Source organism: Myotis daubentonii, chromosome 3 (genome assembly GCF_963259705.1).
Source record: "Myotis daubentonii chromosome 3, mMyoDau2.1, whole genome shotgun sequence".
In the NCBI taxonomy this organism is placed as follows: Eukaryota; Metazoa; Chordata; class Mammalia; order Chiroptera; family Vespertilionidae; genus Myotis; species Myotis daubentonii.
This window is the reverse complement of record NC_081842.1, coordinates 134,749,745-134,772,031: the sequence shown is the minus strand read 5'-3', so window position 1 is coordinate 134,772,031 and position 22,287 is coordinate 134,749,745. Positions and strand designations below refer to the sequence as shown.

Here is a 22,287-nt window from a genome sequence, read left to right as displayed (position 1 = left end):
CTGTTGTTAGGCTAGATTTAAATTTAGGGTCTGTTAACTAAGTCTTCATTTTTCTGGGTACCATTTTCAGCTGGACCAAGTCTTTTGTTATTTGGTTCCTGATCTGGGCTGGGCATGGGAAGCAAGAAGCAGCCATGGGGACAGGAGACCTTCCTCAGAAGGGGCGAGTGTTCAAGCCCCTGCACCATTGTGGGGGTGAGGATCTGTGCCCCACCTCTGTTGAACCCCAAGTTTTCTCCTATTGGCCCCCGACTGTGCCTGTCTTAGGTCGCCCCACCCTGTGAGGTCTTACCCGTCTTTGACTACCAGCCATCTCTGGGCCAAGTAGGGTGATGTGAGGTTCAGTTTTGTCTCCTTGGTAGCCTATGTCCCTCTGGCCTCCATGCCCAGAAACTACCTTTGGATCCCCTCGCCTGCTGGCAGGACCCCGGCATTGATCATAGGGAACCCAGGTTTCTTCTCCCGAGAGGGCCCAACTTACACCATTGGGCAAGAGACAGATCCATGGTACCAGCTTTTCATGATCTCAGTTTGAACGGAGAGCTCAGATAACAGCTGCAGACAATTGGATTGTGAGAAGAGGAAATCTTCTTGGCAAAAAGGTCAAGAGAGGTCAATACAGAATGCTTAAGTGCCTTCCCAGGGGGCCTTCCACACAGTGGAAGGGAATAAATCCTTTTATGTTCTTAAATATTTAATTGTTGCCAAACATTTGAAGAATTTGTAAGTTTGTTTGGGATAAATGCACAATATATTGTTTTAAAGCATCAAAATTATGAGTAAAACTTGTAGAATAATACCATGTAAGAATATTCTTTGCTCTAGGTCATGACAATTCAATTTTAAATTGGCTGTCTCAAGTTTGGAATGAGGAACCTCGTTTGCAAAAAAAAGCAATTTACAGAAACAGAGACAGCATAACATACAAACTAGTTTTGGGTAAACACATTATCTAGAGTCCTTGGGTAACCCAGGTTAAACTTAGGCATGTTATCTAAATTACAGTTTTGGGTCTCGAATCTTTGGGTGACCTGGGTTAAACTTAGGCACTTTATCTAGATTACAATTTTGGGTCTCCAGAACACTGAGTTGACACACTAACTGGAGCCCTCTGACCTTGGGATAGTTGTGCTGTCCTTCCCAGGTAAAGGAAAAATGTGCCTTCTAAGACCAATATGAAACTTACAATTTTTACCTGAGTTAATTGTTACCATACTTCACTTTACTGTGCCCCAGGTGGTCTCTGGGCTGTTGGTTGTCTGGTTTGTCTTCTTCCTGCTGGATTACACTTGGAGAACTTCAACTTAAAAAAGAAAAATCTTTCTCTTTTACACCAAGTAACCTATAGGATTACTTCTTGGATGTTGACTGATAGTGCCACAAGGCCATGTATTTCAAGTCAAAGTCATTAAACATTTATGGTGACTGTACTTATTTTCAGATTTGGTATTTTAACAGCAAAGCATTAGATTATCCTATAAATATTAGTGGAAGATATTTCAAAATATTAAAATTTCTCCTTTTTATTAAATTTAAAATGATATTTTTAAACAGCATTTCCTTTCGGCTTATTTCCATATACAGAGGGATCCTGGGGAGCCTTCAGTAACTTTTTAGAAGAATTTTACTTTACTAGGATTCAATTGCTTACAAAGATTAGTAAATTTAGTAATTTTATGTCTGATACACGAGGTGCAAACGCTGCCCCACCTCCATCCTAATTTAAAATGCAGCAGCATGGTGCTTTCGTTAGTTTAAATAAAGACATTGCTACAAATAAATCAATTTTTTCTTTTATTTGGCAGAAATTTATTATGTAACCAAGCATATTATATTTTGAAATATTGCATTCGGGAAAAACTGTCAAATATATATCTAATTTAAAAATTTTCAACATTTAAAAGCAGCTCTCAACATAATAGGATCTAGCCTTGATCATGGAATCAATTACTCTTTATTTGTTTATGATATATGTATAACTGTGGTTCTACTGAGAATTTAAGATGACTTAAAAATGTCTCTTATCTACAAGCCCTTTTAAGAAATATGAGCTCTATTGTCGGCCCTTATAAAGCCAACTGCTTAAAACATTGGTCTATCATACCACTGAAATTATATTAAGACCGTGATTGCTAATTTATTAAGTATTAAAAATATTTTCTTAAAAATAGTATTAAATAAATTCGAGAGGCAAGCACTTTCTGTCCCATCCGCATTTCCGTAGTAAAACTCCGCCTTAAAGCTCCACCCCTGAAATTCCACCCTGCCTCAGTGAGCAGACACTCCTATTGTGATTGGCTAAGTCAGAGGGTGGGCGGGGCCTTTGCTGTTTCAAGATGGCGGCCCCCAGGGGAGCGGCAGGCCATGCGGCCAACATGGCGGCTGCCAAGTCAGGCAGCTCAAAGTGGCGGCTGTCTACACTGTTCTTTGACAGAGCAAACCAAAACCCCTGAAAGATAGATGACCAACATTATATTGTAGACAAACAGAAATCTCATTAGCTGTTTATATCCTTTACAATTATCTCAAAGAATATCAATCAAATCCAAACTGGTTTTTGTATTTAAAAAATTTTCAGTTAAGATCATAAAATTAATCCTCTTTTTTAAATCAGACCAATGAGTAACATATTTTGAATTCCTAATCATTTAAGAGAAAACACATTTTATTTTTTCAAAAACAAGTTATACATTAGATATTTAATTTCTCCTGATTCAAATTTGCACTTTAAACTTTCAGAGCTTACAAGTCAAATAGCAGTTCTTTGATTAACTACACTTTTATATTTTTAAGAATAAATTTTAAAATCTAATAATTAACTTTAAACCATGTTTTTTCTGCACAGAGAAACTGAGAAGAAAACTTGTATTAAAAAATGACTACTGGCGGAAAGCTGATTTCAAAGGAGCCACCTTTTGGCCGCTTGACCTTTCTGGGAAGGTCGCTAGCAAAAGGTGTAGCCATAGAAATGCAAATTAACATTCCTAAAGATGGCTGCTGGCGGGAATTGGATTACCTACACGCTAGGGGAAGGGCGTGTCTACCCCTCCTTCCATTAAAAAAAGTATGTAGCTTTAAACTTTTTCAATGGCAAGAAAAGAGACTTTTACATTTAAGGATACATTTCAAATAAAATATAAGGCATTTTCAATTAATAGATTAACTTCTATCATCTAGACTTCATAGTAGGCATATTCAGATCAACATTTCAGTATTATAGATCTCAATACTTTTAAATGATTTGAACTTAAAAGTTAAGTTTCCAGCCAATAAGCCTGGCATAGCTGCTAAATTACAAAATGGTCACAATTTTCCTGCTGGGGAAGTCAAGAAATTTCAAAAGAGCTACTTTAAATTGCCTTGAGAAACCAGCCTGTATTTCTTTCTTAGGTTCATCCCCGCCATTTTTAAGGCCAAAACAGTCTCAGGTTTTTATTCTGTACACAGCAAAAGGTCAAGATCAGCTCAAAACTATGCGCACTCGTTTTTAAACTGGCCTTTTCCCTTTACATGTGCACAGAAATCCCAGATGCATTTATGAATTTGTAAAAGCTTTAAGTCATTAGCTGGAAAAAAAGGGATAAAGATGGCGAAGATGAGGCGAAGAAGTGGCTTTCTTGGGGAGTGACGTCCATATTGGATGACCGCGTGAGCTTCCCCCACCTCGTTTCTTAGGGGAAGATTCAGATATGGTCTGGCATTTACTCTTTCTATTTTATTTATTTTTCAATTTTTTATTTATTTTTATTTATTTATTTTTTTTAAGGAAAGAAAAGATTTTTTAAGCTAAAGAATCATAGGCAGTTGCTGAGAAATTCCTTTAATCCTTTTCTACTTGGTTACAAGTAGTTTACACGTGGAGGCAGAGGAGGTGCAGATGGTATTCTTAGAGACTCGCACCCTTCCACTCCAGGCTGTAAGGCCGTGGCTGCACCCCACTTAGACATTCTTAAACTCTCCTGTGCTGAATCAAGGCCATCACCAATTAAAATATTATTTTCTCTGGACATTTTGCTGAGTATTGGTCACACAACTGCTTTCTAACCTTTTCCCAGGTTTCATCAACAAAGCTTAAGAAAGAAATCGAGAATTAGACTACAATTAACAGAGCATAGTTTAAAGCATTTTTTTGAGGATTACCCACGTTTTACACCTAGCTATTTCATATCAATTCACAACAATACACTCCCCTTACCTTATTCCTTTGAATCTGTGTGCACACGCTTCTGGGAGAGACCCCCTCGCTTTCTTCTCTTGCCTCCGTACTCAGTCCCTGTTCGGGGGCGCCAAATGTGGGGGGCTGTTTCTCTCTTCTCCATGTCCCGCATGGAAAAGGAAACAGTCCATTTGCTGAGTGGAGGAGCTGGGGATTAAGAAATTAAAGAAAGACCAAGACGCAGAAATAGATTTTAAGCTGGGGCCAGGTGGGCGCCATCCTCTCTGATGGAGAGGCGGCAAAAAGCGGGCTGAGCCACACAGCAGGTTTATTTTAAAGGCCTAGATTTACATATCTAGTTCCGCCCCTGCCTGATTAACATGTCCACCCTTATTGGGCTAGCATGTTCCCAGGGCGTGGCTATGCCTGTGCTCTGAGTTCAATTGACAATAATTATAAGAAAATGCCTAGGTGCCTCCCAGGCAGCCCTCTACATGTGTGTATAGGGAAAACATAGTATATATAGGATTTGGTACTATCCAGTTTCAGGTCTCCAACCGGGGGTCTTGGAAAGTATTCCCTGCAGGTAAGAGGCGACTACTGTAAACACAACTACTGTCCTGCTCAAAAATCTGCTGATTGTCTGCAGCTCTGTTTGGCCCTGTTCTACCTGTCTTCTTATTCTGGAGCACCAGGCTGGAGGAGCAGCTCTGTCTGGGATATGCTCCTCCTGTGGCAGAGAACAGAAGCCCAAACCCATGGTGAAGTTTCTAGGAGCCCAGTGGCCTGGGGAATGTTGAGGTATTCCTTCTGAGATAAATCCAAAGTTGTATCATCTTGCACCTCTTGCCACTAAGGAAGAGGCACAGAGGCTGGTGAGACTGGATTCTGGAAGCATCACATGTCATAGTTAAGTGTGCTGTTCTATTCTCTTTACCAAGTTATCTTTATGTTGTAAAGTTTTGCAAGGTGTTGAGATTAAGAGAAGGATCTGCAACAGGTCCAGGCTGCTGCATAAACTGCTCTACAACTTGGGCGCTTTGATCTAGAAGATCAGAGGGTGAGTGAAGTCTTTGAAAGCCTCGGGAAGAGAATCACTATGCAGACTTTTGAGATTTGGATACATTGTTGTGCCCTCTTCTGAACACTAACTACTGTTCTCCTTGTGAATATCATCTCTGCATTTGCTACTGGTAGAGAACCCATAGTAGACCATGGGAACCAAATTACCACCAGTCGGACTACAACTGCCTCCACAAAATAATGGCTTTTCCTTCTCTCTTCCAAATCTTGTGCAAGTAGCTCACGTTGACAAATTCTAACCTGGAGCAATATGGACTAAGGGGTTGGGGAAATGTAATCCCTGGCTTCTCTGCAATGCAGAGAACCTAGAAGAGGTAGTGATGCCAAGTTGGCAAAGGAAAACGAGATTGGAAAGAGAGACAAGGACTCACTCATGGAGGGCCTTAAATGCTATACCAAGAAAAAAGGCAATAGGGAGTCATTTAAGGTTTTAGGTAGAAGAGTGGCATGATCAGGGATTAACTCTGAAGCTCTTTCAAGTGCTCTATAGGTAGAAAGGTCACAGGTGGACCCAACAGTTAAATATTCTTTAACTATTTTCCTTTGTGCCTGGTATTGAAATATATCCTTTTGTTTAATTTTCATACTTAAATCCTTCCTCCCCTTTTAATCCTTTATATGTTATCTTTGCAAGGTAGATTTTTAACAACTCTATTTTTTAGGTAAGGAAACTGAAATTTAGAGAGATTAAGAAATTTACTCAACTTCCTCCAGCTAAGAAGGTGTAGGAGTTATTCCTAAGTAGGTTTTCCTAATTCCAGCCTCCAAACACTTTGACTTTGTTAGGCTGTCAATCCTTGTGAACTAAGGCACAGTGATAGGAGCTCTATAGCCAGAGACGATGTACGGGATGCACACTTCTGAAGGGCTGAAATCTCTTTGCACTCAGTCATTTATTTATTTCTCCATTCAACCAAAAAACTAAAAGTTAGAAGCTAGGTAATTCTGAAGAGATCTGAAGGGCATTATTTTAGCATGTCTTAAACTGTGGATCTCTGGATGTTGTGTTTAACTTGGGTCCAGGTGAATTAAACTCAATTATAATTACTGACTTAATTGTCATGTTCTCTATTACTATCTAAACTCCAAGAAGGAAGAACTAGGTCTGTTTTGTATTTCCAGTGTTTAGCATAGAGTAATTGCTCAATAAAGATTTGATGAGAAATGTTGGGATGACTGAGTGACTGGCTGATAGAATTAGAATAACCACACAGAATTTACTTCTACTGTGGTAATAAGAATCAGCCTGTAGGTTTTTATTGCTGATGGACTGGTCCTTTAAACCTGCAGCATGAGCTCTCCCTCACACATTCTCCAGGTTGAGAGCAAATCACCTAATAACTTTCTTCCCACCTCTGTCTCACTTCCTGCTATCCTTTGCTACAAGGTTAAGCATCTAAAACAGACATGTTATTCTCCCAATGATGAACCTCCAAAGAGCCTCCATTTGACTTCAAAGTTTAGCGTAATATGTAAGGCTCCTTTGAGAGTCTTTCTTCAGCCAATCTTCTCAGCTTTCTAGCCATCATTTACCACCAGCTCCATCCCCACCTCCTATCCAACCCTCAAGACCCTACACTCTATCCATACACAAGTATATTTGCAATTCCTTAAATACTCTAAGCCCTCCTCCACTTCTCCACCACAACTCCAACTAACCCTTCAAGGTTTTTTGACAGTCACACCTCATCCAGAGTTAGTCAGACCTTCTGCTGAGATCAATGACACTTTGTTTAAAGCTCTTCCATAGCTCTTTCCATTCTTTATTCTGATTATGTATTTCCATGTCTAGCTCTTCCCAGACTTATGAAGAACTCAGAAGTAAGTTTGTTTTTTTTAAAATATAATTTATTGATTTTTTACAGAGAGGAGGGGAGAGGGCTAGAGAGTTAGAAACATCGATGAGAGAGAAACACCGATCAGCTGCCTCTTGCACACCCCCTACTGGGGATGTGCCTGCAACCCAGGTACATGCCCTTGACCGGAATCGAACCTGGGACCCTTGAGTACACACGATGATGCTCTATCCGCTGAGCCAAACTGGTTAGGACAGAAATAAGGTTTTATTTGTCTTTGCTTGGATGGTTCCCAGAGAGGTGGCCAGTAAGCCACAGGTGTTCAGATGTCCAACAAATGGTGGTTGGGTGAATAAGCCTGCACAGTGAGCGACTAAGATGCTTCCCCATTGGCTACAAGGCTTTGATCCAGGCTTCTTTGCCTGGGTGTTCATTCTGGCTACAGAGGCTCCATAGCCCTGTGTCTGCCACCACAAGTAAAGGAGAAACTTTCCATAAGTGCTCGGCGGTGAATAGTTCATGTCTTCACAATCACAAAGCCATCCTCCATGGGTGGGAGGAACCTGGGTGGTGTCTGTAACCAGGGAAGGACCCAGGACATTGTCTAACAAAAGAAACTGAGAGGTTGAAATCTGAGATGCTAGCCTTTGCATCAGCCTGACCCACTTTCCCCCGGCTCTGTTCTGATTAATTTGCCTTGTAGTACAGGCTACTTTATGAAAAGAGAAAACACACTTTTGATGATTTTGTGAAGCTGGTTCATGTGTGCATTTCATCAAGACATTTTCTCAAAAGGGGGCAGATATAATGTGTGTGTGTGTGTGTGTGTGTGTGTGTGTGCGTGTGTTTAGTTTGGTAATGTTGAGGATATGACCAAACATGCTCCCTTTCAGCTGAAAAATATTCCCCTCTCATTTGTAGCAAGTATGAGGATGACGACAAACTTTCATCTTTTCTGACAAGATAACTCAGACATTTTCCTCAGGGAAAGACGATTGATCATTTGGTTCTGCTCAAGAACAACGTGGAGTGTATAAAAGCACTCACAGGGCTTCATTTTTTCTAGCCACCTCCTTTGAAAACACATGAGAACACAAAGGATGTTCTTCATTACACAAGGAGCCCACTTGTGATTTTTATTTCTAAAGACTCTTGAGTACTGGGAGCTGCAACAAGAGGCCATTTCTGCTCCATAATGCAGACCAAAGAGCTCCTCTCAGCTCCCCAAACATGCCCCTAACCTAACTACTTTTGTCGATATTCATCTTGCCACTCTCTGAACTCCTAAAAGCTATTTCTGCCCGAAGCTTTCTGCAGAACATTTATTATGGATTACATTGGGTCATGTGCTCTCCTCTCATGCTTTATATTGCTTTAGGTAGATTTAAAACTTCTGAAGGACAGGGGACCTACCATATGCTTCTCTGGCAATCCCTAGAATGCTGAGCACAACGCTGAGTACATAATTCATGCTCAGCAATAATTTGATTGATATGCTCCCCTGAGAAAGAGGGTTAAAGTGATCTGTGAGAGAAGAGTGATCATATATGCCATCTTCTTTTTAGGCAACTCCATAAGAAGCCATCATCAGTTTGTAACTGAACATTATTTCTTTTTGTGACCTGGGTAACAGTGCTCCATGGCCAGTGACACACACAGTTCCCTGTCAGCATGGAGCTGCTTCCGTAGCTCCTGCTAACTTGGGGATAGTTTTTAGAGACAGGATTACTAAATCCTATCCTAACCAAGATACATCTACCTGAGGAAGTCTGAGACGCATTCTGTTCTCATACCTTAAAAATGGTAATTGAGAGCTACAGAGACCTGTGGGAAAGCATTTCAAAGAGGAAAGTAATTGGCTGCATTTTAGGAAAATCAATTGACATACCAGAATTACTTTAGACTCCAGAAAGGCTGGTAAGAAATATAAAGTTTATAAAATAATGAAGATAAAAATAGATTGACCATGGAACTGCCTGCTAAATCCTGTAATTCTACCACCTAAAGACACTTGGCAAACAGCAGGCTTGGAGAACTTGTTTACTGATCTTATAATTAAAGATATAAATATATAGGACTAGAATGAATTAATGGTGCACAGAGCCATAATACATCATTAAGGAAATCAGGAACATTTGGGGTTCTTGTGCTGAAAGGCAAACTACCAAGCCTTCTGGCAAAACTCTTGACAGATTGCTTTATCAGACACACACTACTGAGAGCATGAGGGTACTGGGCTTCCCTATGATTATATGTGTTAAATGCTCATCTCCAGTCTGAAGTTATTTTTTCCTGTCTTTGGATTCCTTCAGACTTTTATCAGCACCAACAACATAATCTGTGTACTTTCTGCCTTCTATTACAAATATGTGCATGCCATTTCTCTTACTAGGTTTAAGCGTCCTTAACTAATGACAGAAATAATGATAAGGATGATAATGATGATAATAAGAGCTAACATTTATTATGTTCATATCATGTGCATGCTTTACTGGTCTTCATTGATTTATAGTCACTTAATCACATTGCATATTCATCTTTGCATGTTCATTAGGCCTAATGGCATTTGGAATAAAGTTATCTGTGAAATTAATAAATGATCAGCAAGTTCAATGGTTACTTTTCCCCTTGAGTAACCTGGGAACATAAGCAGATCAAGATTCAAATACATGGCTGATTTTTCTTTCCCTTTATCATTTTTCAGAAGCCTCTTTACCAGGCAGATAGTCATATCTTCTGATGACGTATTCCCTTGCAGTCCCTAGTGCGGTGTTACCTACCTCATAGGTTCTCAGAAAATGTCCGTTGACTTCTATATATTCCACAGCCACAATTATGAAAAGTGATTTGGCATAAGTAATGACATAGGTTGGGGACATCCCCGTGGGTTACATACAATGAACACAATACTAAATTTGCAATGGAATAAACATGCTGTGTCTCATGAAGATCACAGAGTATGTGTGTATGTGTGTGTGTATGATATTTATATATATAATCCTAGAAGAAAATTTCTCCATCTGTCCCATAAATCCATTGATTCCAATTTTCAGTAAATCTATTTTCTCTTTAATAAGATATTCTTATCTATCTATCTATCTATCTATCTATCTATCTATCTATCTATCATCTATCATCTATCTCACATATTCCAGATAAGTTCTGTAATGATTTGGAGAGGTCCCTGTGTGTTTCTAACTACATCTAAGAAAGTGGGTGGGCTCTAAAATGCCTAGGTTTGAAACATTTGAAAACCATCCTATCTAATAAAAGAGAAACATGGTAATTAGCCATACATCCGCTACCCTTCCCATTGGCTAATCAGGGCGATATGCAAATTAACTGCCAGCCAAGATGGTGGCTGGCAGCCAGGCAGCTTGAAACTAACATGAGGCTTGCTTGCTTCAGTGACGGAGGAAACCAATGTTCCCCGCCTGCCTTGCCGGCCTCTGAGCTTGCAGTTTGAAACATAGTGACAAATATAGAAGCTAAACAAAACTCCAGAAACCTGCTTTCAGCGAGCTGAGCCAGGATCTCAGAGCTGGAGTTGATACAGTGTTTCGATTATAGAACACAAATAAACCAGATACCTGCTTTCAGCAGCAGAGGCCTCAGAGCTGGAGTCAGAGCTAAAGCTGGCCCAGAATAAAAAAAAGAAAAGAAAAAATGGAGCAGTTGGGAGCTTCAGTCACTCGCCAGCCTGAAAACAGCCCTCAGCCCCTCACCCAGACTGGCCAGGCACCCCAGTGGGGACCCCCCACCCTGAAGGGTATGTGACCAGCTGCAAACAGCCATCATCCCCTCACCCAGGCTGGCCAGGCACCCCAGTGTGGACCCCCACCCTGATCCAGGACACCCTTCAGGGCAAACCAGCCGGCCCCCACCCAGGCACCAGGCCTCTATCCTACATAGTAAAAGGGTATTATGCCTCCCGGCACCGGGATCAGCGTGACAGGGGGCAGCGCCCAAACCCCCTGATCGCCCTGTGGCTCTGTGTGTGACAGGGGGCGGGGCCACAACATCCCTATCCGCCCTGCTCTGTTAAAACAGGGGAAGGTGCCCCAACCCCCTGATCAGCCCTGCTCTGTGCCTGATAGGGGGGAGCTCCCCAACCCCCTGATGGCCCTGCGGCTCTGTGTGTGACAGGGTGCGGCGCCCCAACCCCCCCCCCACACACACACACGGGCCCTGCTCTGTGTGTGACGGGGTAGAGCCATAACCTCCCCATTGGTCCTGCCCTGAGTGTGAGAGTGGCGGCGCCCCAACCCCCTGATCCGCCCTGCTCTGTGTGTCACAGGGGGTGGTGCCCCAACTCCCCTATCGGCCCTACTTTGTGAGTGACAGGGGGGAGCTCCCCAACCCCCTGATTGACCCTGCTCTGTGCCTGACAGGGTACGGAGCCCCAACCCCCTGATTGGCCCTGCTCTGTGAGTGACAGAGGGTGACACCACAACCTTCCCCATCAACCCTGCCTTGAGTGTGACAGGGGGCGGTGCCCCAACCCCCCCCCCCCCATCGGCCCTACCCTGAGTGTGACTGAGCGTGGCATCACAACCTCCCAATCTGCCCTGCTCTGTGCATGACAGGGGGCGGCGCCCCAACTCCCCAATCGGCCCTGCTCTGAGCCTGACCAGGGGCTGCACCTAGGGATTGGGCCTGCCCTCTGCCACCCGGGAGCAGGCTTAAGCCAGGAGGTCGTTATCTCCCGAGGGGTCCCAGACTGCGAGAGGGCACAGGCTGGGCTGAGGGACCCCCCTCCCCCCAGAGTGCACAAATTTTTGTGCACCGGGCCTCTAGTGAAAACAATAAAAGAGAAATTGCAAGTGTTATTCTAAGGCACTAAAAGGCTTAAAAATAAATTGCAAACATCCTCAAGAAACTCCCACTCTTGGGAAAATTATTAACTTGTGAGTAATGTGAAGACGTTCTCAGTAGATTCCCAGTTACATTTCCGTGGTCTTAATTATTTACTCTTTAATTAGAGTGAGACTGTCTCATATTTCTTGTGGGCTCCTCAAAACAAAATAGCACAACTAAAATCCTTTTTTTACTCCCCTTTCTGTACTTCCCTCATATCCCTTCTAGTTCTAATTTGGAATTTTCCTGAAGTTACAGTCTTCTGAGGGAAGTTGCCCTGGGGAAATGAAGGTTGGGAGGAAAGGGGCGAGGAGGATCTGAGAGTAGGAAACCCTGGCAACTTTGAGCTCCCTCATTACCCTGAAGAGTTCTGAAATGGCCTGTCTTTGAAAAAATCTATGGAATTTGTCCCAAAAAGAAAGTTGGATCCTGTAGAATTTTCTTCTTTTCTGATTAAAGGAATATTAGATCCTGGCTCTTAAAATTTGCTAAGTTTCTTCTCAGTGGTGGGCGGTAAGTCAAGATGGCGAAATTCCCAAGCTTTCTGGATCTATGTGAAAGTGTTCAGCCTCTACCCAAGCCTTTTTCCTTGCCAAGTGGTACAATAAAACTTGTGAGAACAGGTTTTCCTTGTGAGGTAGCTAATGCATCTGCATCTATTTCTGGCAGAAAACCAAAGTTAAAAAAGGATTTGGAGAAGCTTTACAGAGCGTCATAAGGGGGTTGATATAAATTGGTTTTTGGAGTTTAATAATCCTATATAATAAAGAGGTAATATGCAAATTGACCATCATGCCCTTGCAAAAGATGGCCACCCCCATGTGGTCACAAGATGGCCACCACAAGATAGCCAGCAGGGGAGGGCAGTTGTGGGTGACCAGGTCAGCAGAGGAGGGCAGTTAGGGGCGACCAGGCCTGCAGGGGAGCAGTTAGGCATTGACCAGCCTGGCAGGGGAGTGGTTAGGGGCTGATCAGGCTGGCAGGCAGAAGCAGTTAGGGGCAATCAGGCAGACAGGCAGGCAGGCAAGCAGTTGGAAGCCAGCAGTCCCGGATTATGAGAGGGATGTTCCAGACGGAGAGGGTGCAGGCTGGGCTGAGGGACCCCCCCCTCCCCCAGTGCATGAATTTCGTGCACTGGGCCTCTAGTTGTTTAATAATAAGGGAATATTATTTTTGTTTGACCTTTACCCAAGCAGGTTTTCCCAAGCACAGTACAGATAATCAGCTAGAACCCAGCCTAACCAGCCAGGACCCAGGTAAACCACTTTTACTTGAATGAACTATAAGACTTTTACCAATTAAACATGATCAGCATATGGTCTAGCTCTAGCAGGTCTTTCTCAACAATGAAACTCCACAGTAATAGAGCTGGCTTAGAATTGTGCAAGTATGAGAGAGTTCAAATGCTTTTTACATGAGTTATAACTTTTTTTTGAGTTATCACTTTTATTTCTAGGAGAGAATTGCTCCATCTGTCCCATAAATTCCTTGATTCCAATATTTCAGTAAAAAAAGTATATTTTCCATGCTTTCTCTTTAATAAGATATAAAATGAAAGGGGAAATGTGTCCTTGGCTTTCCTCCAGAAATGAAGAGGGGACACAGCTAACTGTTGCTCTCTGTAAGGGGCTGAGGTCTCAACTAACTGGCCCCTGGTGGCCTCACTAGAATCAGTTTTATCTTTGCTAACCCCTCCACTTAGACCCAAGGGAGCAGCCATGGGGACTATCAGTCACCTAGAAGCTGGGCTCCCCCTACCTTTCACTGATGTGAGAAGCTCAGAGATGTTCACTACACACTTGGTGGAGAATCCAAGCAGGTCTCAAGATCACCAACTGTCCAGCTAGTGTGGCTCAGAGGTTGAGCATTGACCTATAAACCAGGAGGTCATGGTTCGATTCCTGGTCATGGCACATACCCGGGTTGTGGGCTCAGGGGCGTGCAAGAGGCAACTGATCAATGATTCTCTCTCACCATTGATGTTTCTATCTCTCTTTCCCATTCCCTTTCTCTCCGAAATCAATAAAAAATATTTTTTAAAAAGATCACCAACCAATATAGATTTATAAAATGCTGTACTGGATATCCCATTGAATATTTAAAACAATACTTTGGGGCAGATATTATTACTTGTCATTTCATAGATATAAAATCAGAATTTTAGTGTGATTAAGTAACTCACACAGTCAGGCAGAACTTGAATTGAACCCATGTCTTTTGATTCATTGACAATTTACCACATCCTTGTTATTCAAAGCATGTTCTGCAGACCAGCAGCATCAGTATCACCTGTGATATTGTTAGAAATGCAGAATCTCAGCCACTCTCAGACCGACTGAATCTGCATTTTTATCCAGATCCCAAGTAGTTTGCATGAGCCTTGAAGCGGGAGAAATGCTGATCTCCAGCCAACGGGAAGTTCAGCTGAGGCCTCACATGCAGAGATGGACATGTCCCTAGGAGAAACATTATGTCAAGTTTACTCCAATTTTGTGTTATTCATCTGCAGTTAATATCCAAATTTAAATCTCTTCGGTTCTTCCAACTCTAAAGAAACAGACTCCCAACATCCATGGGCCAGACAGACCTCTGCTCAGTACCTCTTGGGGGGTGATCATTATTTTCATGTGAAACTTTTTGAAGTTTCCTAATGAAAATGGAATCATCATTCCCATTATGTTGGGAGTCTTAGCTGATGTGGCTTGTGAGAAAGCCTATTTAGCTTGGACACTACTGTATGTACTCATAGGTAAGCAATATTGATTTTTGCTTGAACAAAAGATAACTGGTAATTATAGGGGATGGGAATGGGTTGGGGGAGAGTGTGCTGAGCCAGCTCAGCCAAAGGTTTGAAAGCCTGAGTGAGGGCGGTGAAAGGATGAAGAAATGACAGACAGAGAGAATAAGCTGGGTCTAGGTGAATCTTCCTGTGCCTGGCTGAGGCCACAGAGGGAGATCCAGAGGCAAGCTGAGCCTTTATTTTATAGCCAGAGGTAAACAAGGTAGTGGTCACCATAGTTACAATGTTCTTGTGAGTTTCACTTGTTTTGGCAGCACTTGCTACATCTCCCTCAGCCCATTAGCTTCCCAGATAAGATCTAGGGAGTGTCATAAGGTCAAGCCGAATTATGCTACAAGGACTGTGCCCTCTAAGCTGGGACTTGTTTGTGGCTTTGCCAACAGGTCAGTCCAAGGCTTAACCCTATAGCCGCACCTTACAGAGGAGAATACTATAAAAACCCCCAGAATAATATGGAGGAAATCTGCTTCTTATTTCAATACCCTGCCCACAAAGCCACTCCGACAAGGAGGCGTGAATAGGCCACTCAGAGCTTGTCTTTAAGATGCCATTATTCAAATTCTGGATTCTTTTCACCTTCCATCCTTCCCAATTTTCCATAAGAGTGGTTAGGAAACCAAATTACACGATTTCAAAGACTGGGAAAGTCTAGTAATCCAAGATGCACCTCATCCCCCTCCCAGCATCTGCCCTCCAATGCCAACAATTTCATTAATTAGTTATTCTGTTCAACGGATGCTCATTCATGTTCTAGAAACCTGAGGCACTTGATTAAGAGCCACAAGTCCTACTGCATATAAATGATACCTTTGGAAAAAGATTATATCCCCCAAACTTAACCTGTTTGGTTTGAACACTGAGACTCAGAAATCCAGACTGTTCTTGAGAAAATGATTTCTGTTTCTGTCTCCCATCTTGAATCCCCTGGGTCTAAGTGAAACCTAACCTTATACACAGATGCAATTCTTCTCTTTTTTACGGGCTAAACATCTGGGATTTATGGCATGATTTAGGGCACTTATATAACCCTATTGTTAAACAAGCGTGTGATAATTTTAGTGTCATCTTTCTCATCTTTATTTAATTTGATGAATTGTACATGAGTTTAAGTCCCACATACATTATTTCACCTTTCTGTTCTAGAACAAATATAACACCTTTAACCACAGTCTGTCTAGACTCTAGTCCAACTTGGCCTGTAAGAATCCAAATCAAAAGTGTCTGTTACACTGTTCAAAACTCATTGCACCCCTTGGATTTTCCATTATGAGTCTCTAAATGTTCCAAATCTTCTACGTTAATCTAAAGATTAACTCTCTGGCTTTTAATTTCTAGTTCTGCTTCTGGGACCAGTGGCCTCAGCATCTCCACGGTAATGATAATTTTGTTCCAGCAAACCTCTACTCTGAAAAGCATCTTTGTTTTGAAAAGCATTTATTACGGTAAGGAGTTTATTATGTAAGCAATGTGGAACAATTGGTGGTTTTAAAACAAGAGATATATGACTTGACCTATATTTTAGAAAGCTCACTGTGAAACAGCGTGTAGAAAAGAGCAGAAGAGTTGAGTATGGAAACAGATTTCAACCTCAGAATGAATTATCTCTCTCTCTCCCTATTCTAGCCATGAAATTTACTAGAAGTTATCAAGTCAGTAGTAAAGGTAAAGGATTAGGTAAATGAGTGGTGCGATCAAATTAAAACTGGAGTCTCTCGGAGAGCGGGGGCACGTCTCCAGATGGAGAAGAGAGAATCTTGAGGATGTTATTCGCGCCTCTGATTCCCAATTGTCTGTCTTCTTGTCATAGCTTAACGTAGGGTTAGTTTTGTTGGATCTGAACCTGGACAGAAAGAACCTTTTCAAGCATCTTATTACAATGAATTCTAGCAAAAAAAAGCCAGGCACAATGTAAAACAGACTGGGGGCCTTATTGGAGTGAGAGGCGATAATGTGATTTGTCTGTTGACATAATATAAAATTTATTTATTTATTTTTCCTTTAAAAAATTCTTAATTATGTAAGCATCTTCTGGTAAGCTTTTTTTCAAGATAGGGAAATGTTCAATGTCTCCAGATTTCTGGATAGGGCTTATATCTTACATAAATTGTGACAATGATGAAGTCTGGTCTCTTGCCCTCCATGACATAGAGTGTCTAACACAAGCTTTCTACTTGGATTCAATGGTCACCTTTTGGGGATTACTTGACCAGGAGTAGCAAACACATAGTAGGCATTCAGCAATTATTGTTGAGTGAATAATTGCATGATTGCAATAGACATAACAAATCAATTGGATATTCCAAGTCTCCCCACCTACCCCCAGCTCCCACCTTACACACACATACCTACCATTTGAGTTGCCTTCAAGAATCCAAGAGACTATAACCTGCTCTGATTCCAGGGCATTTCAGACCAAAAGCTGAATGTTTCCTAAATCAAAACCACACAGGCTGTGTTCATTCAGTCTACTGCTTTGGAACAGTTGCTTTTCATAGCAAGACACTTAGCAGTTGTAAGTAAGAAATAGGGCTCAAGTGGAAAATATTTATAAAGGGAACAAAAGCAAATGGTGTTGTGTTTGCCAATGACATCTTAGAGAACCAGTGGGTATTAAAAGAGGGAAAACAAAGAGGCCTGATATTATAACATGCCTTTCTTTCAAGCACACACATAGAACCAAAATAAGGCAAGCCCCTTTCAGGGGAAACATTTCTGGCAGAAATAATTACTCTATACTTATTGCTGCTGGAGTTGTGGCCCAACAGGGGAATAGAAGGTACAAGGCAATGAAGTAGAACTGCTGGGGCGGGGGCGGGGGCGGGGACTAACCATTGAGCAATTTACAAAGAGCTTGGGTTGTTCTACCTGGAAAGAGGCGTGTATATTTTTAAATATCACATTTAATTAATTAACACTTGACGAGAGGAACCTAATGGTTCACACCAGTGATTCCAGGCAGTTTTTGTATGAAACAGATGAAAGGGAAAAAAAACCTGATTAGGCACTGGCCTTAAGCACAGTTTCCTTGGATTTCCTTTTTTCTCTTTGTCGTATAATAACATGGATGAGAATTAGTTCTGACAGTTAATCAGAGTGAGTGGCTCTTTTTATTTCTTGAGTGGTTAGCAAGTACTATGCATTGTGCCAACACATTATAGGATATAGGAAGGGAAGAACCGATTACTTATTTCATGGCAGGCAGCACTGTACCTCCCTTCAGGTGAGTTAGAGGGATTCTGCGGTCCTGGGGCCTGTTATGTGCTGCGGGCAGCCTCTCAGAATGTCAGAATCCAGCTCTGCTAATACGATGACTTCTCCTCCTCCCTTCTGGCCCTCATGTGCCTCCCTTCCCCCCAGCCCCCAGTACCTCTCTAATGCCTCCCACTCACAGTTACTTTTGCTTTAATGGCACATTGGAAATCTGGGCTGTAAAGATGGAGTGTGGAGCTAAATTTAGGCTGTTGAATAATAAAGCAGGAAATAGCTAGAGACAGAAAAACAAAATAAAATCCAATTCTCTAAGAGAATTGCTTGGGACCCAGGGGGTTGGCTCAGAACAGGAAAGTATTGGTGTCTAATGGGCAGATGTGAGTTAAGGTCATCCCAGGTGAATAGGTATGTGCTTTCCTCCCCAAAGGGTGTCCTTTACTTGGTTGAAGGGAGTTAGTTTGCCTCAGCAAGAATTTTGTTTTTCTAGCATGGAATGCAAGAGAATGGTCATTGCTAAAAGGCCTGTGATGGAATGGAATGGATGCAAAGATCTTTAAGACTCTCCATGTAAAGGCTGTGCAAAGGGATATAATTGCCCCACCAATTGAAAATAATAGCACCATCCAAAGTGGCCAAAGGGATGGTATCTGGGCCAAACATAGCCCACGAGATTCTAAACTTGCCCTAGAGCTGGGTCTCATTTGAAATTCTAAGGAATATCCCTGAGACTACAGCTCCTGACATGTCCCCTTTAGAGGGTAGAAAACTTGGGGGAAGGATTCTGGATAATAGGGCAACATGACAAGCCACAACCTGAAGTGTGGCAGCTCCCACTTAGCTGAGAGTAGCCCTGTCCAAGCCAATGCACTGGGGCACTGGTGGTGCCCCAGCAGACTCTTGGCTGGGCGCCTGGAAAATCTCCTTTTTAAGTTGTCCTTTGAGGGAAGAGTGGACACTCAGATTCTCCAGGCAAATTTTCTTCTGTTCTTTGGAGAGATATACCTCAAAAAAGCTATTTAAATAAAATAGAAAGGAAAACTGGTTCTCCGCTTCATTGATAGAAATCCACTGTGCTACGTTCACACACCATACCCTCACATTTTTTCTCTATGCCCTATTCCTACACACTCCTGCCAGGCGGTTGATGCCAGTGTGGAGGGAGTGAGGCAACTCCCTCTCACAAAAAAAAAAAAAGAGTGCCTCTTGCCAGCTACCACTCCCACACTTTCTGGCAGTCATGACTATCAATTCATCAGTCAAGTATGCTGCCTGCTCACCTTTGATAGCATTCTCACAGTCTGCCAGCCTGAGAGATCTTCCAAACCAAGCCTTTTTTGTTCTTTTCTTTTTCAATCAACAAAATGAATTACCACCAACAAGCAAGGGAGACCTTAGCTCTTCATCATCTTCAGTCACAATGACCATATTCAGGCAGAGGGTCATTCTGCAGAAACCACAGGTGAGGCCAAATCTTAAGAAAAATAGCTTGCAGGTAAGTGTCTGCTCGGCCTGATGATTACTTGGAGAAGTGGCCAGGTGAGAGGGCAATGGGGTGAGAGGGCAATGGGGTGAGAGGGCAATGAGGCTTCTGCGTCCTCATAACATGTCTGATCTTGACACAGGGGTCTCACTCAGCAGGGCTGTGAGTCGGCATCTGAGGTTCATCACTGTGTGAAGGTGAACAGTTACAGAGAGGGAGTGGGTGGGCAGGGGCATAGATTTGTGTAGCTTCTCAGAATTGGAACTTGGGTTTCTGAACATGGATCCTGTGTGTCAACAGACTGTCGCTAGTGTGAAATCAGATGAAGAGGTCTAATGTCGTTCATTGCTTTGGTCAGAGAAAAAGGGGGATGATGGGAAGACTTCTTACCCACTTGGTAAAATGGGATCAGAGAGCAGAATGTCTTTTAACCACTTCTAGTTTCCTCCAACCTCAGCACTACATGGGACATCTTGTTTTCCTTTGTTCTCAAGAAATAGCCAGCTGACGGTGGGTATTTAACATCCAGATTCCTGTAGTGTAAATGGTGCTTCCTGGTCCTATTAGACACCGACTATGACAATTTGGCCCTAAACAACCTGCAGAGAGAAACTGCAGAGGAGGCAGGTTTCAGCAGGATATATTTTCCAAAGCACTAAAAGGCCCTCCCCAGTGACTTGCCCAGGTACCACTCCCCTTCTCTAATCTAGCCAAAACTTCCCTAAACTTTAAACAGTTAACGTCACTAGTATGGTAGCCAACCAATATGGGCTCTTGCTGCCAGAGGCCCTGGTAAGATACATATGGCACCACAGGCTCAGCTGCTGAGTGACCCCTCTCTGGAAGACTCAGACCACACAATTTCAACAAAACAGAGATAAAAGCAAGCCCAGGTGTGTCCTGCCACTTGCTGCTTAGGTGTGCACACCCAGGCTGGGCAACACCCAACTCACCTATCCAGAAAAGCAGCAACGGGTCCCCAGGCACCAGCCGTTTCAACACACAGTGAATCATCGAACATTTGATGCCCTTTCCCCCATCCTTTTTCCTTTCAAAACCTAAGGTTTCTTTAAAAAATAAAAATTTAAAAAAAACACTTAGGAGTTTAGCTGTCATTTGCTCCCCCCCCCCTTTTTTTTATGACTGGGAAAACTTTCCTATGTCCTGAGAAAGAAAACAAACTCAGAGGAGTTAAGTCCTGCCCAGCCTGCATTATTTCCTAGCATCTCAGACATGTATATATATTGGTGATGAAATTTCCAGCTAGGGAAGGCAGAAGGAAAAAGGGCATCCCTACACACACTACAGGCTGATGGGAAAATCACTGGCCAGTGTGTTGTGCCACTCAGTCAAGCTTAATAACTATCTGCTACCCCCATCACAGTTCTCTGGCCTCTCCGCTTACCAGGAATTTGTTGATAGATACTTGGTAAACACTGAAAACCATCCTGAAGAGAGGGGAGATGGGATTTGGTGGGGAAGCACGATAGCCCTGGAAGGAAAGCAGTAGAATGAGGCGCTGAATGTAAAGCCTCTGTAACATGCTGTGTCCTTACTGTTAAGGGGTGCCTTGGCTGTTGGATCTTCCTATTGAGCCCAACTAGCAAATGTTAGGGATTCTGGTCAGAAATCCCATGGATTTTATTTCAAATTATCTCCAGAATACTTTTCTCTCAGAACTGACAAGATTTCAATGAGCAGCAAATGCATTTACACTTGAGGATACGCCTTCTGTGAAATCAAGAAACAAGAAACCCTCCTTTCTCACACCAGGGGGGTCTCCCTAAAGCCCTCCTGCAGCTCTGAACTTTCATAACATGGGCTGTAGGCAGCATTTTAAAGGGACCACAGTGCACAATTGTATACAATGGGTCAGATATATAAACTATGTTTAGTGCAAACATGCTCGCTAAATTACCTATGGTTTACTAAATTAATTCCTAGAAGCAAAGAGAAAGAAATTCAATAAGTCTAATTATGCTTATTGATTTAAGGTCATGACTCAAAACAAAGAAATGAAAGTGGTGAAGGTTTAAAAATTATAATAAAACTTAATGAAGAAACTGAATTTGAAATTATGCTTTCCTTCTATATATACAGCAACTATCATTCTCTTTATCAATATCTAAGGTCCTATCTTCAGAACAATGTCGTGTGTTCATGCTGGGAAACAGACAGGTCTAGACATGATTAGGATCTGAGACACAGGCTCACCAATTTAGGGCCTATTTGCTGAGGCTTCTTGTTTCTAGGAAATAAATTATACATCTACCATCCCAACCCAACTACATAACTAATCTGTGACAAAGAGCAAAATGTACAGTTGGATGTCATATGATGCTAGTATTCTTTTGATGCTCCAGTAATTAAGTTTACTTGAGGACCAAGATTCACACCTGACCTAATTTTCATTGTTAACTATGCACCCAAGACATTCTGTGATCTTACTTCTGAGCAGTGGTCACCATGTAATACAGTCAAGATTGTTTTACCCAATATGAGGTTGCATTAGTGATCATTCATTCCTGCTCTCTCCTCCAGTATTCCTGGGGAGAAGAGTACAGCTTGATCATGGACTGCTTGCATGGAAGTGGGGGAAAGCTGATTCTTGACCTTTCCCCACATCTATTGAAGCAGAATCTTTTGTGGGGAGAAATGAGGAATTGTTGGGATTTTGTTAAGAGCCCCAAGTAATTCTTATGCACAATAAAGTTTTGTACTGCCAAAAAGATTGCAAATAAATTGGTTCATAAAGGAACCAGAACTAAGACTTGACTTCATTCTCATATTTATCTCAGCAACTATAACTCTAGTCTCTACCACTATCCTTCAATGAGCCAATGACAGAAAAAGAAATGTATGAGAAGAGATTAAGTGAAAAGTAACCAAATATGAGAAATAAAAA

At 42.2% G+C, this 22,287-nt stretch overlaps 1 protein-coding gene across 1 annotated transcript in view; it reads left to right on the top strand.

Moving 5' to 3' along the window:
* The first annotated feature begins 19,209 nt into the window (after positions 1–19,209).
* Positions 19,210–22,287, top strand: part of ADTRP (androgen dependent TFPI regulating protein) — an 85,847-nt gene continuing 82,769 nt past the window's right edge. Inside the window, exon 1 of the mRNA XM_059688636.1 lies at positions 19,210–19,361. The gene's annotated coding sequence lies outside the window, so the exon portion shown is untranslated. The remainder of the gene's footprint in view (positions 19,362–22,287) is intronic.